This window comes from Cetorhinus maximus, chromosome 38 (genome assembly GCF_964194155.1).
Source record: "Cetorhinus maximus chromosome 38, sCetMax3.hap1.1, whole genome shotgun sequence".
Taxonomy (NCBI): Eukaryota; Metazoa; Chordata; class Chondrichthyes; order Lamniformes; family Cetorhinidae; genus Cetorhinus; species Cetorhinus maximus.
In genome coordinates, this window is record NC_135916.1 from 4,708,295 (window position 1) to 4,725,165 (window position 16,871).

Here is a 16,871-nt window from a genome sequence, read left to right on the forward strand (position 1 = left end):
GGAGATAAGTAGAGATGACACCAGTTTCTCAGCTAAAACTAATTCCTAACACCTACAAGTACAAATATAACTTAGTTAAACTATATCTACTTCCTAACACGGCCCCCTCCTTCAAAACTGCTTCTATAAACCCAATTCCCGAATGTTAAATCTCATCAAACCATCGTTCTTGCAAACCGCTGCCCACATCTGCAATCCCCATTTCATCTCCCTAGGCCATGGGCGCGCAGCCAGATCGCGAATCGGTTTCCAACAATTGCTGAACATCCTTGTTTAAAACTATCCCAATGGGATTCTGCCCCTGAATGGAAAGGGAGCAGATCTGAATCGCGTCTGACTTGACCGTGACACTGGGACAAAATGGGACATAAGCAGGTCAATGGAGTAAGATTATAATTAAGCGATTTAACAATAAAGGGAGGAACGAACGTCAAACTTGCTTCCACATCCGCCTTGTCCAATAAGCTAATTGCGGTTAGGGGGAGGGCAGCTCAGTGGGAGGTCACTTCCCTTGCATGTATGAAACTCAGGCTTCGATCCCTAGCATCAAGTAAATAATAACCAACAATCATTCATGTCAGTGCTAAGCAAGTACAATATACAAATCATGCTGCAAAACACTCTCACTGTGCACTAACCCTTATGCAAAGGCTTCTTTTTTCTAGAACTACATCCGGATGAATTTCTATTCGCCGATTAGCTCGACTCTGTCTGAAATTAATGACCATCCCTTCAATAACAGAATACTCTCATAAATCAGGTTGCTGTGTTTGAGTAGATACTGAAGAATTTCCCACAAGCGAACACGTGTTTCCCATCCCAAAGGGGATACAGGGCGGCAGCCCAGTGATGATCGGCGATGTCGATACATTGCAAAGCGACTTCCGAGGGCAGGGATCCGCTCACAAAGTCCCGATTTAAACAGACCGCTGGCTGCAGCAGGAGAGGGTGAATATTCGTTCACAAAAGCTGTGAACTGCACCTCGGAATTCTCCTTCCTGCAATCGAATACCTAAATGGCCCGGCTCCTGCTATAAGTGTATATATAACCTCCTCAAGCCCTATATCACTCTCCGATATCTGTGTTCAACTAAACGTGGTCTCTTCCGCACTCCCAGTGTTAATAGCCACACCATTGTGAGCGGTACCACCGCTAGCCTAGGACTGTGAACAACAGAATTCACCCCCTGAGCCTCTCTGCCTCTGGAACATTCTCTCTTCCATTCAGACGCTCCTGACTGCGCAAACTAGGTTCTCCGTGAAGATGGTGTGTTGCTTGGCGGGGAGCAAGTACAATAGTTAATTGTTACACAAGTTAATTTATTCCTCAGTTGCCACAGGTTTAACCCACGGCGCTGTTAGGGAGGGAGTTCCAGGATTTTGTCCGTGTGGTGCAGGTATACCCACAGTGCTGTTAGGGAGGGAGTTCCAGGATTTTGTCCCTGTGGTGTAGGTACACCCACAGTGCTGTTAGGGAGGGAGTTCCAGGATTTTGTCCCTGTGGTGTATGTACACCCACAGTGTTGTTAGGGTGAGAATTCCGGGATTTTGTCCCTGTGTTGTAGGTACACTCATGGCGTTATTAGGGAGGGAGTCCCAGGATTTTATCCGTGTGGTGTAGGTACACCCACAGTGCTGTTAGGGAGGGAGTTCCAGGATTTTGTCCGTTTTGTGTAGATACACCAATTTAAGCAATTCATTCCCTTATAATGAATTCTCCCTTATCGTAAATTCTCATTTAATTTCTTCCCCCTAACACAACAGCGATAATCTCCTGAGGGAACCCGCCGGGATTTATTTCAGAGCGCGCCCCCCGCCCGCCGCCAGGTCTGTGCAACCACATCAGGACATTCACGTTGTAACGTCGAGTGGGAAATGAGGACGTCTTTCCTTTGGAGCAGCAAATCTGCGCAGGGAAATCAGGAAAATTGGAGGAATATAAGATATTTCAAATGCAGAGTAAGCGCCGTGTGCGAGGTGTTTAATAAAACATCTACATAGTCTGTCAGTGTCATGGGGATATCTGGCACAGCGCATGGCCGGTTTGTGCAGCTTTGTTGTAAACAATTGACTGTCTCTTTCCACAGGTCACGTTACTGATGGAATATTTACTGTCGCAAGAGGCAATGAGGAGACTGCAGTGTGAACAGACTATATTTAGCTTTCATGTCCGGTGGAATTATTCAATCACCAGGGAGCTTTGGCCTCTTCATTAAATCCATTTTGCATTTGAGTGAAGGTTGGAACTGAATTTGTTAACTCCCGCTCCCCTTACTCCCTACAGAATGCCTGAATTCCCAGCCAATGGCTGACGTGAATGGACGTGGCTGTGAAGGAGCCAATGAGAATTCGGAATAGCGATTTCCAGCTTCTCCACCACATCTTCATTCAACTGTCCCGAAATGAACACGATCAGTTTCAATCCTATCGCTAACTGTGTCAATGCATTTCACTGGGAGCTGCAGGATATTCAATCTGTAGAAAGAAGAACCACAGCTCACGGGTGTCCATCCTTGATGATGATGATAAATGTGGATCAATGCATCATGTAGACAGAAGCTTTAACACCGCTCCTGCTATACCTATATCTATAAACTGCACCAGCCCCACAATCCCCCAGGGTCTCTGTGCTCATCCTATCCTGGCCTCTCTCACATTCCCTGTTTTATTTACCCACCAGTCGCGGCTCTGCCACTGATTATGTTTGATTACAAATCCCTCCATCCCGGTTTGAGCATTAGGGAGAGGGCTGGTGGCAAACACTTGGCTTTCCTCAGGTTGTTGGCTGTAGTGTGGATGTCTATGGAAGACATTTTCTCACACAGGACTCAGAAAGTTTTATGAGGACGGGATAATGAGCAAAAACAAAAAGCTAAAAGCTACTGCGGATGCTGGAAATCCAAAACAAAAACAGAATTACCTGGAAAAACTCTGCAGGTCTGGCAGCATTGGTGGAGAAGAAAAGAGTTGACGTTTCGAGTCCTCATGACCCTTCAGCAGAACTGAAGTATTGTTAGGAGAGAGGTGAAATATAAGCTGGTCTAAGGTGGGGGGCGGGGGGAGAGAAAAGTTGAGGGTGGGGTGGTTGTGGGGACACCCCCACCAGGATGGTCTGAGGGCCCTTAGCTTCTTCCTTGAACAGAGGCCCGAACAATCCACCACTACTCTCCTCCGTCTGGCTGAACTTGTTCTCACACTGAACAATTTCTCCTTTAACTCCTCTCACTTCCTCCAAATAAAATGTGTGGCTATGGGTACCCGCATGGGCCCCAGCTATGCCTGTCCCTTTATGGGGTATGTGGAACATTCCTTGTTCCAGTCCTACTCCGGCCCCCTCCCACAACTCTTTCTCCGGTACATCGATGATTGCTTCGGTGCTGCTTCATGCTCTCGTCGGGACCTGGAAAAATTTATTAATTTTGCTTCCAATCTCCACCCCTCCATCATTTTCAGATGGTCCATCTCTGACACTTCTCTTCCCTTCCTTGACCTCTCTGTCTCAATTTCTGATGATAGACTGTCCACCAATATCCATTACAAGCCTACCGACTCCCACAGCTACCTCGACTACAGCTCCTCACACCCCGCTTCCTGTAAGGACTCCATCCCATTCTCTCAGTTCCTTCGCCTCCGTTGCATCTGTTCTGATGACGCTACCTTCAAAAACAGCTCCTCTGACATGTCCTCCTTCTTCCTTAACTGAGGTTTTCCACCCACGGTCGTTGACAGGGCCCTCAACCGTGTCCGGCCCATATCCCGCGCATCCGCCCTCACGCCTTCTCCTCCCTCCCAGAAACATGATAGGGTCCCCCTTGTCCTCACTTATCACCCCACCAGCCTCCGCATTCAAAGGATCATCCTCTGCCATTTCCGCCAACTCCAGCATGATGCCACCACCAATCACATCTTCCCTTCACCCCCCTTGACAGCATTCCGTAGGGATCGTTCCCTCCGGGACACCCTGGTCCACTCCTCCATCACCCCCTACTCCTCACCCCCACCTATGGCACCTCCCCATGCCCACGCAGAAGATGCAACACCTGCCCCTTCACTTCCTCTCTCCTCACCATCCAAGGGCCCAAACACTCCTTTCAAGTGAAGCAGCATTTCACTTGCATTTCCCCTAACTTAGTCTACTGCATTCGTTGCTCCCAATGCGGTCTCCTCTACATTGGAGAGACCAAACGCAAACTGGGCGACCGCTTTGCAGAACACCTGCGGTCTGTCTGCAAGAAAGACCCAAACCTCCCTGTTGCTTGCCATTTTAACACTCCACCCTGCTCTCTTGCCCACATGTCTGTCCTTGGCTTGCTGCATTGTTCCAGTGAAGCCCAACGCAAACTGGAGGAACAGCATCTCATCTTCTGACTAGGCACTTTATAGCCTTCCAGGCTGAATATTGAATTCAACAACTTTAGATCTTAAACTCCCCCTCCCCCCATCCCCACCCCGTTTCTTCGCCCTCCCTTTTAATTTCAATAATTTATATAGATTCTTCTTTTCCCACCTATTTCCATTATTTTTAAATCTACAACTAATACCTAGTTAGTCTTTCCATTCTACCCCCACTAGAGCTGTACCTTGAATATCCTGCCATCCATTCTTAATTAGCACTTTTCTTAGATAATATCACCACCTTCAACGCCTCTTTGATCCTTTTGTCTGTGACATCTTTTGATTATCTGCTCCTATCACTGCTTGCTTATCCCCACAACCACCCCACCCTCAACTTCTCTCTCCCCCCGCCCCCCACCTTAGACCAGCTTATATTTCACCTCTCTCCTAATAATACTTCAGTTCTGCCGAAGGGTCATGAGGACTTGAAACGTCAACTCTTTTCTTCTCCACCGATGCTGCCAGACCTGCAGAGTTTTTCCAGGTAATTCTGTTTTTGTTCAGGATAATGAGCAGTTATTTCACAAAGGCTAACAACAAGACACTGGGAGTGTAAAACAAAACCTGTGTCAGTCAAGGTACCTGGGAGTAGATTTGCACAACTGATTATCCAATAAACCAATCACTCAGCTTCCCATCTTCAAAATAGCCCAAGCGACTTCAACTGAAGAACATGGAAAGTGAGGAGCTGTACACAACATCGCTCATGCTGCTGCTTTGTCAATTGCTTTCGTGCTGGGTGAGAATGTTGACTCAGTGAAATGTAGCCCCTTGTGTGATGACACTTACCTGACTAGATATTAAAACGATGCAGAATTAAGGTACCGTGTGTACTTAGTGTAACAGTGTTTGCTCCTTCCCATCATATAATAGACTTCGCTGTGTGTGTTGTGTGATTCAAGAGGTGAAATATCCAGAGGGACACTGAAGCCTGAATAGGGAATGATGGAGCAGGGACGAGGGGTCTCTATGGTGTATTAAAGACCCAAATATAACCTCTACACACTCACCCCCCTCCCCCCAAGTACATGTATTACTGAGGCCCCAGATATAATCTCCCGACATTCACACCCCCCAGAAAATATTTTATTAAAGCCCCAAATTTAACCTCCACACTTTCGCCACAAACCACTTCCCCCCCCAACACCCCCCAACCCCACCCCCCCCCCCCACCCCCCCACCACCCCACCCCAACCCACCCCTCAACCCCAAGCAAATGAAATAATTATTAGTGGAGTGACAGAAGCCTCCAAATGCTGAGGAGACATGCTTGAGATGAAAGTGATCCAATGACACCATCTGCTGGTGGATCTCGGATACTGCAGGCGCTGCTCTTTGCCAGTCTGAGAGAGGTTCAGTCACTGTCTGGCTGGATCTGGGCACAGGCTGATGGGGTGTGAACGCTGCAAAGGGCATTGAGATTTGCAGCGGGCGCTCGGCTGGTGCATCCGACTCTTTATCCCAGAAACAAACATTGGAAACACCCACATTTAATGGGGCGCAATTTAATTTATACATATTCACCACCTTTATTCACTCTGTGTTTGTGCCGGACCAGGAGAGAAGATTTATACAGACCTTTCCCATTTTGCAGCTCTTGCCCTGTGATCCTGTGTGTTACAGTGAAACAGCCAAACGGGCAGAGTCGAAGTGCAAATGCCCCACTCCACGCTTGATCCCCCACCGCCACCCCCCCACCCCCCCACCCCCCACTCCCACCAACCCTCCCATTTACCCCGCCATGTCTAAACCTCACCCAAAGTCTCTAACAGAATTGTCAGCGAGAGTCTCCCTTTCGAAAGCTGGTGTCGAACCTGGTGAAACAGGTGAATCTTCCCCACCGCAGAATAAACACACACAGTCTCAAAGATGCCTCCATTATATTTCATAACTGCCAAGCGATTCAACGGAAGAACATAGGAAGTGAGGAGCTGTACACAACATCGCTCATGCTGCTGCTTTGTCAATTGCTTTCGTGTTGGGTGAGAATGTTGACTCAGTGAAATGTAGCCCCTTGTGCGATGACACTTACCTGACTAGATATTAAAACGATGCAGAATTAAGGTACCGTGTGTACTGAGTGTAACAGTGTTTGCTGCTTCCCATCATATAATAGACTTCGCTGTGTGTGTTGTGTGAATCCAGAGGTGAAATATCCAGAGGGACACTGAAGGCTGAATAGGGACTGATGGAGCAGGCTCGAGGGGTCTCTATGGTGTATTAAAGCCTCAAATATATTCTGCACACTTCAACCCCCCTCCAGTAAATGTTTTATTAAAGCCTCAAATGTAATCTCCACACATTCACCACCAACCCCCACCACCCAAACCCGAGTAAATGAATAAATTGATATTGGGATATCAGCCTCCACTTTTTGGTAACTCTTCTGAGATGAAAGCGATCCAATGCTACCATCTGCTGGCGGCCACGGCTACTGCAGGCGTTGCTCTGAACCAGTCTCAGAGAGTTTCAGTCACTGGGTGGATGGGTCTGGGCACAGGCTGATGGGGTATGAACGCTGCAAAGGGAGTGAAAAATGCAGCGGACGCTCAGCTGGTGCATCGACTCTTTATTCTAGGAACACCCTTTGTCTGTGCCGGACCAGGAGAGAAAATTGATACAGACGTTTCCCATTTTGCAGCTCTTTCCTATGACCCTGTGAGTTACAGCGATACAGCCAGACGGGCAGAGTCAAAATGCAAATGTCCCACACCCACTCTTGACCCCCGAACCTCTTCGGCCATTTATCCCACCATTTGTAAACTCCACCCAAAGTCTCCAACAGAGTTGTCAGCGAGAGTCTCCCTTTCGAAAGCTGGTGTCGACTCTGGTGAAACATGTGAATCTTCCCCACTGCGCAATAAACACACACAGTCTCAATGATGCCTGCATTATATTTGGTGCTCTTAAAGCCCCAAATATAATCTCCGCACCCCAAAAAATGTTGCATTAATGCCTCAAATATAATCCCCACGTATTTACCCTCCCCCAGTGAATGAATAAATTGTTAATGGGGGAGGTGGAAGTGAAAGTTTAACTCTCCACAGGTTGGGGAAACTTTCCTGGAATGAAAGTGATCCAATGCCACCCTCTGCTGGCGGCTCACTGCTACTGCAGGCGCTGCTCTTTGCCAGTCTCAGAGAGGTTCAGTCACTGGCTGGCTGGGTCTGAGCACAGGCTGATGATGTCTGAACGCTGCAAAGGGGATTGAAATTTTCAGCGGGCTCTCGGCTGGTGCATCCGACTCTTTATCCAAGGAACAAACATTGGAATCAATGGGGAAAAACTCTAGGGAAACGTTACTGAGCAAACTGATGGAGCTGTGGGCTGACAAGTCTCCAGGTCCTGATGGGCTCCATCCTAGAGTCTTAAAAGATGTGGCTAATGAGGTAGTCGACGCGCTGGAGTTAATTTTCCAAACTTCGCTAGATTCTGAAAAGGTCCCATCATAACCATTCTTGTAAACGTCTTCTACACTCTCCCCTAGGTGTTCACATCCTTCCTATTGTGTGGAGCGCAGAACTGTAAACAATATTCCAGCTGAGGTCAAACCAGTGTTAGATCGCTGTTAAAGGGGCAAACGCACCAGCCGAGCCCCAGCTGCAAATTTCTGTCCCGTTACAGCGTTTACACCCCATCAGCCTGTGCCCAGACCAGCCACCCAGTGACTGAACCGCTCTGAGACTGGCAAAGAGCAGCGCCTGCAGTAGCTGTGATCCGCCAGCAGATGGTGGCATTGGATCACTTTCATCTCAGGAAAGTATCTCCAAACTGTGGCGAGTTAAACTTTCACTTTCCATCTTCTCCATTATCAATTTATTCATTTACTGGGGAGAGGGTAAATGTGTGGAGATTATATTTGAGGCTTTAATACAACATTTACTGGTTGGGGTTGAATGTGTGGGGATTACATTTGGGGCTTTAACAGCTCCAAAGATAATAGAGGCATCATTGAGACTCAGTGTGTTTATTGTGCGGTGGGGTAGATTCACCTGTTTCACCGGAGTCGAGAGTGTGTATGTGAGAGAGAGAGAGAACGTGTGAGAGAGAGAGTGGAAGAAAGAGGTGTGTGTGGGAGAGAGATGGAGCATGTGTGAGAGAAGAGTGTGTATGTGAGAGAGAGTGTTTGTGGGAGTGAGAGAGCGTGTGAGAGAGAAAGAGGGTGTGTGAGAGAGAGTGTGTGTGGGAGCGAGAGAGCGTGTGAGAAAGAGTGGGTGTGTGATAGGGAGAGACCATGTGAGAGAGCGTATGTGGAAGAGAGAGCATGTGTGAGAGAGAGCGTCGTGGGAGAGAGTTTATGTGAGAGAGTGTGTGTATGAGAGAGAGAGTGTATGTGTCTATGGGAGAGAGTGTACATGGGATAGAGTGTGTGGGAGAGAGAGTGTGTTTTGAGAGATTGTGTGCGTGGGAGTGTGTTTGTGTGAGCTAAATTTGGGTGTGAAAGTGAAGGGGAAAATATTTCCAGAGTGTCAGGGAAAGGGCAGATGAGTGAGACCAGAGAAACCGTTCTTGCAGATGGTCGACAGCAGCTCGATGGGCTGAATGGCCTCCTTCTCTGATGTAAATTTCTGTGATACACAAACAGGTTAACTTTTAAGTCTTGAATGAGCTTTATTCTTTCCTCCATTGTGGGATACAGCACTTCCACATCACAATTTATGGAAGGGATATCCCTCCATTTAAAAGATGGAGAAGAGATCTCCCTCCATTTTTCAGATGGAGAAGGATATCCCTCCATTTTAAAGATGGAGATAGGATCCCTGTATCACTCTCACCCATCACTTTTTCTTTCACGCGATGGCCTCTCTCTCTCTCTCTCTCTCTCTCTCACTCCAACTCTCTAAGGGAGGGATTTGAACAGGAGGATGAGAATTGTAGGGATTGGAGGAGGTTACAGGGATATGGATGGAGGGAGCGAGGGAGGGATTTGAACAGGAGGATGAGAATTGTTGGGGCTGGAGGAGGTTACAGAGATAGGGAGGGAGGGGGTGAGTGGGGATTTGAACAGGAGCATGAGAATTGTAGGGGCTGGAGGAGGTTACAGAGATAGGGTTGGAGGGAGTGAGGGAGTGATTTGAACAGGAGGATGAGAATTGTAGGGTTTGGAGGAGGTTACAGGGATAGGGATGGAGGGAGCGAGGGAGGGATTTGAACAGGAGGATGAGAATTATCAGGGCCAGAGGAGGTTACAGAGAAAGGGACGTAGGGTGGGAGGCAGTGAGGGAGGGGTTTGTACAGAAGGATGAGAATTTTTGGGGCTCAAGGATGTTACCGGGATAAGGAGGGAGGGGTTGAGGGAGGGACTTGAACAGGAACATGGGAATTGTACGGGCTGGGGGAGTTTACAGAGATAGGCAGGGAGGGGGTGAGGGAGGGATTTGAACAGGAGGATGAGAATTGAAGGGACTGGATGAGGTTACAGAGATTGGGAGGGAGGAGGCGAGGGAGGGATTTGAACTGGAGTATGAGAATTGTAGGGGCTGGAGGAGAAAGTTACAGAGATAGGGAGGGACGGGGTGAGGGAGGGATTTGAACAGGAGGATGAGAATTGTAGAGGGTGGAAGATGTTACAGAGATAGGGAGGGGGTGAGGGAGGGATTTGAACAGGAGGATGAGAATTGTAGGGGCTGGAGGAGGTTACAGAGATAGGGAGGGAGCGGGTGAGAGAGGGATTTGAACAGGAGAATGAGAATTGTCAGGGCTGGAGGAGGTTACAGAGATAGGGAGGGAGGGGTTGAGGGAGGGATTTGAACAAGAGGATCAGAATTGTAGGGGCTGGAGGAGGATACAGAGATAGGGAGGGAGGGGGTGAGGGGGGATTTGAACAGGAGTATGAGAATTGTAGGGGCTGGAGGAGGTTACAGAGATAGGGATGGAGGGAGTGAGGGAGTAATTTGAACAGGAGGATGAGAATTGAAGGGATTGGAGGAGGTTACAGGGATAGGGATGGAGCGAGCGAGGGAGGGATTTGAACAGGAGGATGAGAATTGTAGGGGCCAGAGGAGCTTACAGAGAAAGAGAGGGAGGGGGTGTGGTAGGGATTTGAACAGGTGGATGAGAATTGATGGGACTGGAGGAGGTTACAGAGATAGGGAGGGAGGAGGCGAGGGTGGGATTTGAACTGGAGTATGAGAATTGTAGGGGCTGGGGGAGGTTACAGAGATAGGGAGGGGGTAAGGGAGAGATTTGAACAGGAGGATGAGAATTGTAGGGGCTGGAGGAGGTTACAGGGATAGGGATGGAGGAATCGAGGGAGGAATTTGAACAGGAGGATGAGAATTGTAGGGGCTGGAGGAGGTTACAGAGATAGGGAGTGAGGGAGGGATTTGAACAGGAGGATGAGAATTGTAGGGGCTGGAGGAGGTTACAGAGATAGTGAGGGAGGGGGTGAGGGGGGATTTAAACAGGAGTATGAGAATTGTAAGGTCTGGAGGAGGTTACAGAGATAGGGAGTGAGGGAGTGATTTGAAGTGGAGGATGAGAATTGTAGGGGCCGGAGGAGGTTACAGAGAAAGGGACTTAGGGTGGGAGGCAGCGAGGGGCCATGGAGGGGTTTGTACAGGAGGAAGAGAATTTTTGTGGCTCAAGGATGTTACCGGGATAGGGAAGGAGGGGTTGAGGGAGGGACTTGAACAGGAAGATGGGAATTGTAGGGGCTGGGGGAGTTTACAGAGATAGGGAGGGAGGGGGTGAGGGAGGGATTTGAACAGGTGGATGAGAATTGAAGGGACTGGAGGAGGTTACAAAGATATGGAGGGAGGAGGCGAGGGAGGGATTTGAACTGGAGTATGAGAATTGTAGGGGCTGGAGGAGGAGGTTACAGAGATAGGAAGGGATGGGGTGAGGGAGGGATTTGAACAGGAGGATGAGAATTTGAGAATCCAGATGTTGCCAGTGTGGGTCAGCGAACACCGGGAGGTGATGAGGGTGAGGTGTCCAGGAACAAGTGAGGAAAGGGGTGGGTGGCAGGGAATTGAAGGAGCTGAAAGTTAAAGAGGGCGAGTTGAGCCCAAAGATGAAGTTTAAAATTGAGGCTGAGGGCCAGAGCCTCAGAAATTGGAGTGAGCTGGAGAGCTGGAGTTATAAGCAAAGAATTGAGCAGGGGAGACTTGAATTCCAATTCAACAGCTTTAGCATCCCAGATCACTTCAAAAAGGTTAAAAAAATAATGAAGCATAATTGGATTTGCAGCATTTAAAAATATATAACGTTATCATTCTGTTTGAACTTCCCCATTTCAACCTTTCTTCATCAAGATCTTAAAGTGAAGTAAACACATAACTTCCCTGCCCCTGCTGTTGTGTGAACTAAATGCTCAAACGAAGAGAGACTTACTGGTCAGCAGCAGGCTGGAGGTAGCTGCCATCTGGAGAATGGCGTTCAGACCATAGACAGGCATTGGGAAGCAATCTCCTGCTGCCTCTTTCTGTGGCTGAGCCCCGGGACTAATGATGAGACGGCTCAGATGTTCTGAAATCGAAAAAAATGTGGCCTGGATATGACGTGATGAAGCAAGTGATAAGATAATCAACAGAGAATGAACACACTCCCCACTCTGGTTCAATGTGTGTTTGTTTTTCTCTGTGTCTCAATCTGTTTTCAAACTGCGAATTGTTTGTGTTGGGATGTTGCTGAGAGATTGACTTGAGAGTGGAAACTCTGGGATCTTGCTGTGCTATTTTGGCTTTTAAAAAATGACTTTGCTTTTGTCTTTTTAACCAATTTTATCTTTTTTTCCCAAGAAATTTGTGTTCTGAAAACTGGAAGGTGAGAATCCAAAGAGGGAAAGTTTGGGACAAGGACAAGGACAGGAGCTTCTTCCAGAGGGGGATAGACTGAGGCCTGGTCCACAGGCTTCACCCACGTGAGTTGTGTCTGTTTATTACCCCGATCGAGGTTAATTTTCATCCCTGAGAGACAGAGAGAGAGAGAGAGATTGAGGGGGACAGAGATGTGAATGAGATGGGAAGAGAGATACAGAGAGAAACACAGATAAAGGGAACAGTCTTTCAATCTGTTTTAGCCTCTGGTTTATAACTGGGATATTTCTCTATTTGGATGTTAGTGAGAGATTGTGTAACTGAGAAGGAGGTTGTGGTGGTGGAATCCTAGGTTCTTGCTGTTGTATTCTATTTAAAAATGCCCTTGCTTTTATCTCTCTCTTTTTGCTAGGAATTTGGAGTTTGAAGACTGCAATGTGACGAGGAATCCTTCGACAGGAGCTTTTCCCCAGAGGGGGATGGATGGGCTGAGGCCTGCTCCACAGGCTCCACACACATGAGTTGTGTCCCTTTATCACCCCGAGGTTTAATTTTAATCTGAGGGACCTTGGTTTTTGGTTCATCGATGAAGCGGTTTCTGTTAGATGATGGGATGCTGGATTTTGAAACCCTGGGGTTAAAATATCCTGGCTTTGCAATTAGTCACAAACACATTAACCCTTTGGTGTGTGACAAAGAGGGAATTAAAAATCTGAAATCTGAAGTTGTTTAAAAGCTTGTTATAATTCCAAAAGAAGACAGGTGAGGAGTCAATGTGATGAAGCAGACTGTTAAATCAGATTCACATTGGTCTTTGCAATTAATCTCTCTAGGATGTGTCCCTACGTTACAACAGAGAGAGGGGGAGAGTGAGGGAAACAGGAAAAGATAGTGAAACAGAGTCAGGTGGTTGGGAGTGAGGAATAGACACAGCATCTGGGGGGGTTAGGGCGGGGGGGGTCTCCAGTCTTCAGTCACTGCCCAGCTCCCAGATAAGGGCTTTCTGGGGATGTGTCCAGACTCAGAGCACACGTGGTGCCGGGGGAGGAGGGTGGGGGGAGAGAGGGGGACAGAGGGATGATTTCAGCAGGCATGAGGCTAGGAAAGGAATGTGTCTCCCTGTCCCTGTCCGGATAGTATCACATTGCTGCCTGTGGGATCCCCCTGTGCAGAAATGACCTGCAGCTTTTCCTGAACTGCAACAGGGACCACACAATGTTAAAGAGAAACCAGTTCATTGTTGTCATTCAAATTAAAAGCCCCTGACCCTGGGTAAAGTCTTGTTCTAAACTCCAGAATCGTCTTTGTGTTAGAGACAGGGCGATGGGAGTTTGAGGGATTCTGGAGGAGCTGGGGTGGAATTTCACTGTGTCTGTCACTCCAGTTTTCTCTCTCTCTCTCTCTCTCTCTCTCTCTCTCCCTGTCATTCCAGACATTTCTTTCTCAACTTGATCTTGTAATAAACTGACAGGAAAGTCCCAATGTGATTTGTCATATTTGAATTGGGGGAGGGGGGAGGATGGAGGGGGTTGGGGTGGTGGGGGGCGGGTGAGGGGGAGTGGGTCCCATTTCCCTCTCACTCCATCCAGCCCTGTCTGTGAGGTTTGGGCTGAGCTGTGGAGGGAGAGGAATGTTCTGTTAGACTGGGGCCTGTTCCTGTCCCTGAGCTTTAATGCAGCCTCTGTGACTAGGCCCAATTCAAGGCCTAATTTCAGGCCCCTCGGGAGAGGCTGTGCATTGTCTGAACTCCCCAATAATGCCTGTGGTTTAGGCCATGAATGTGACGGTGAAACAAAATGTGCAGCAGACACTTGAATTCATTGGATTTGAGGCTGTGATTGTGCGTTTTCTTGCTGTCTCTCTCTCTCTCTCTCTCCCCCATCTTTCTCTTTCGATTGTGAGTTATCAGTGAGGGGGAGGGAGAGAGAAAGGGGAGAGGGAGGGAAACAGGGAGGGAAGAGACGAGGATCTGGGGGTCTCCGGCGTGCAGTCACTGCCCAGCTCCCAGCCTCTCGAGAAAAGACCCTCACTCCCAGATTACTAGAAGGTTTGATTAGTGAATAGAAACTGTGTCACTGAGGGCCAATCTGTGCCATTTTGTTTCAAGATGTTTCCCTGCCTTTGCCTTTTTCATCAATTCTCAACCTAAAACACTTTGACCTGACTGTGAACACGTTGCAGTATTTGGGATCTTTCTGTGCGCAAATATCGAACAGGAACTTTTCAGAGTGCATTTCAATCCAACACTCACAGGGACATGGAAATAAAAAGGCCGGAACTTGTACCCGTGTCTAATTCACCAAGATCACAGGGCCTGTGTCTGAGAGCAAGTGATGTAAGGGTTAAATGTTAAGTCCAGGCAACCACTTTTATTCACTTCACTGATCTCTGATTGTAAAATTCTCAGTCTCTCGTTTCCCCTCTCGGTCCCTCCATCTTTCTCCCTTAATAAGGGAGATGGGTGAAGAGAGAGAGAGAGAGGAAAGGGAGGAGTGAGTGAGGGGAAACAGAGGGGTAGAGATAGCAAAACAGAGGAGGGGGTGGAGGTGAATAGACACAGGATCTGGGGGTCTCCGATGTGTAGACTCTGCCCAGCTCCCAGTCCCATTCTTCTAGGAAGGCCGAATTGCAAAAATAAATCCAGGGTCAGTGAAGCAATTGACTAACTAACCATGAGTGTATTTTAAAAAGTAATTCGTTGACTGGAAAGCACTCAGTCTTTCTGAGGCTCCAAAAAGGGGTCTTCAGTGTTTTAGTCTCTCTCCACCATCCTCCCCCTCCCTCTGTAAATATTTCCCCAATTTAAAGAGTGCTAAGCAAAGCTGACTGCCCCCTGTGGGATCTTGCTCTGCACAAAATGGCTGCAGTGTTTCAGACTGTTCCACAATGTGTTAATTTATTAAAATGTGCTCATTGGACTAATTTCCCATCCCTCAGGAGCCCTTCACCAAGTCCAAACTGTGAGAGTGTGTGAAGGATTGTGCTAATTCCTGAATAATGCTGGTGTTTTAGGCAGGGGGATGAATTGGAAGGTGGAGCAGCCAATTGAATCCGGTCTGTCTCTCTAGGATGTGTCCCTACGTTACAACAGAGGGAGGGGGGAGTGTGAGGGAAACAGGAAAAGACAGTGAAACAGAGGCAGGGTGTTGGGGGTGAGGAAGAGACACAGGTTCCGGGGGTTTTGAGGGGGTCTCCAGTGTGGAGTCAGTGCCCAGCTCCCAGTCTCTGCAGAAAAGCCTCACTCACACCCTCCTGGGGAAGCCTGGTTTGTAAAAATCGAGGCTGGGACGGCGATTTCAAAAAGTCTCACCCAGGAAGCAGCAGCTTGTTCCCGGTTTAAAGGGGGCAGTTTAGGCCTTTCTGGGGATGTGTCCAGACTCAGAGTACACATGGTGCCCGGGCGGGAGAGAGAGGGGGAAGAGGGAGAATTACAGCAGGCATGAAGTTGGGGAAGGAATGGGTCTCCCTGTCCCCATCCGGATAGCATCACATTGCTACCTGTGGGATCCCCCTGTGCAGAAATGACCTGCAGCTTTTCCTGAACTGCAGCAGTGACCACACAATGTCAAAGAGAAACCAGTTCATTGACTGTCATTCAAATTAAAAGCCCCTGACCCTGGGTAAAGGCTTGTTCTAAACTCCAGAATCGGCTTTGTGTTTGAGACAGGGCGATGGGAGTTTGAGGGATTCTGGTTTCGGGGTTGTGGGGGTGGAATTTCCCTGTCTCTGTCACTCCAGCTCTCTCTCTCTCTCTTTCCAGACATTTATTTCTCTACTTCATCTTGTAATAAACTGATAGGAATGTCCCAATGTGATTTGTCGATATTTGAATTGGGGGAGGTGAGGTTGGAGGGGGTTGGGGTGTGGGGGTGAGGGAGAGTGAGTCCCATTTCCCCCTCACTCCTTCCAGCCCTGTCTGTGAGGTTTGGGCTGAGCTGTGGTGGGAGAGAAATGTTCTGTTAGACTGGGGCCTGTTCCTGACCCTGAGCTTTAATGCAGCCTCTGTGACTAGGCCCAATTCAAGGCCTAATTTCAGGCCCCTCGGGAGGGGCTGTGCATTGTCTGAACTCCCCAATAATGCCTGTGTTTTAGGCCATGAATGTTACGGTGAAACAAAATGTGCAGCAGCCACTTGAATTCATTTGATTTGAGGCTGTGATTGTGCGTTTTCCTGCTGTCTCTCTCTCTCTCTCTCCCATCTTTCTCTTTCGATTGTGAGTTATCAGGGAGGGAGGGAGAGAGAAAGGGGAGAGGTAGGGAAACAGGGAGGGAAGAGACGAGGATCTGGGGGTCTCCAGCGTGCAGTCACTGCCCAGCTCCCAGCCTCTGGAGAAAAGACCCTCATTCCCAGCCTCCCAGAAGGTTGGATTTGTGAAAAGAAACTGTGTCACTGAGGGCCAATCTGTGCCATTTTGTTTTAAGATGTTTCCCTGCCTTGCCTTTTCATCAATTCTCAACACTAAAATACTTTGACCTGACTGTGAGCACTTTGCAGTGTGTGGGATCTTTCTGTGCGCAAATACCAAACAGGGTTTCCTAAATGACCAGCAGTGAGCACACTTCGAAAATTAATTCAGCGACTGGTGAAGCAGGCAGGAGGGCCTGAAGTGAATCTTGTTCACGTGAGGCTGTTTCACCGAATAACGCTGCTGTTTTAGACACTGCGATGAATTGATGCTTCAATGAAATGTGCGAGAACCAATTTGAATTGAGCTT

At 48.3% G+C, this 16,871-nt stretch overlaps 1 protein-coding gene across 1 annotated transcript in view; it reads left to right on the forward strand.

Annotated features, from left to right (window-relative positions):
* Nucleotides 1-16,871, forward strand: part of LOC144672519 (Fc receptor-like protein 2) — a 287,381-nt gene that overhangs the window by 58,547 nt on the left and 211,963 nt on the right. The window lies entirely within an intron of this gene.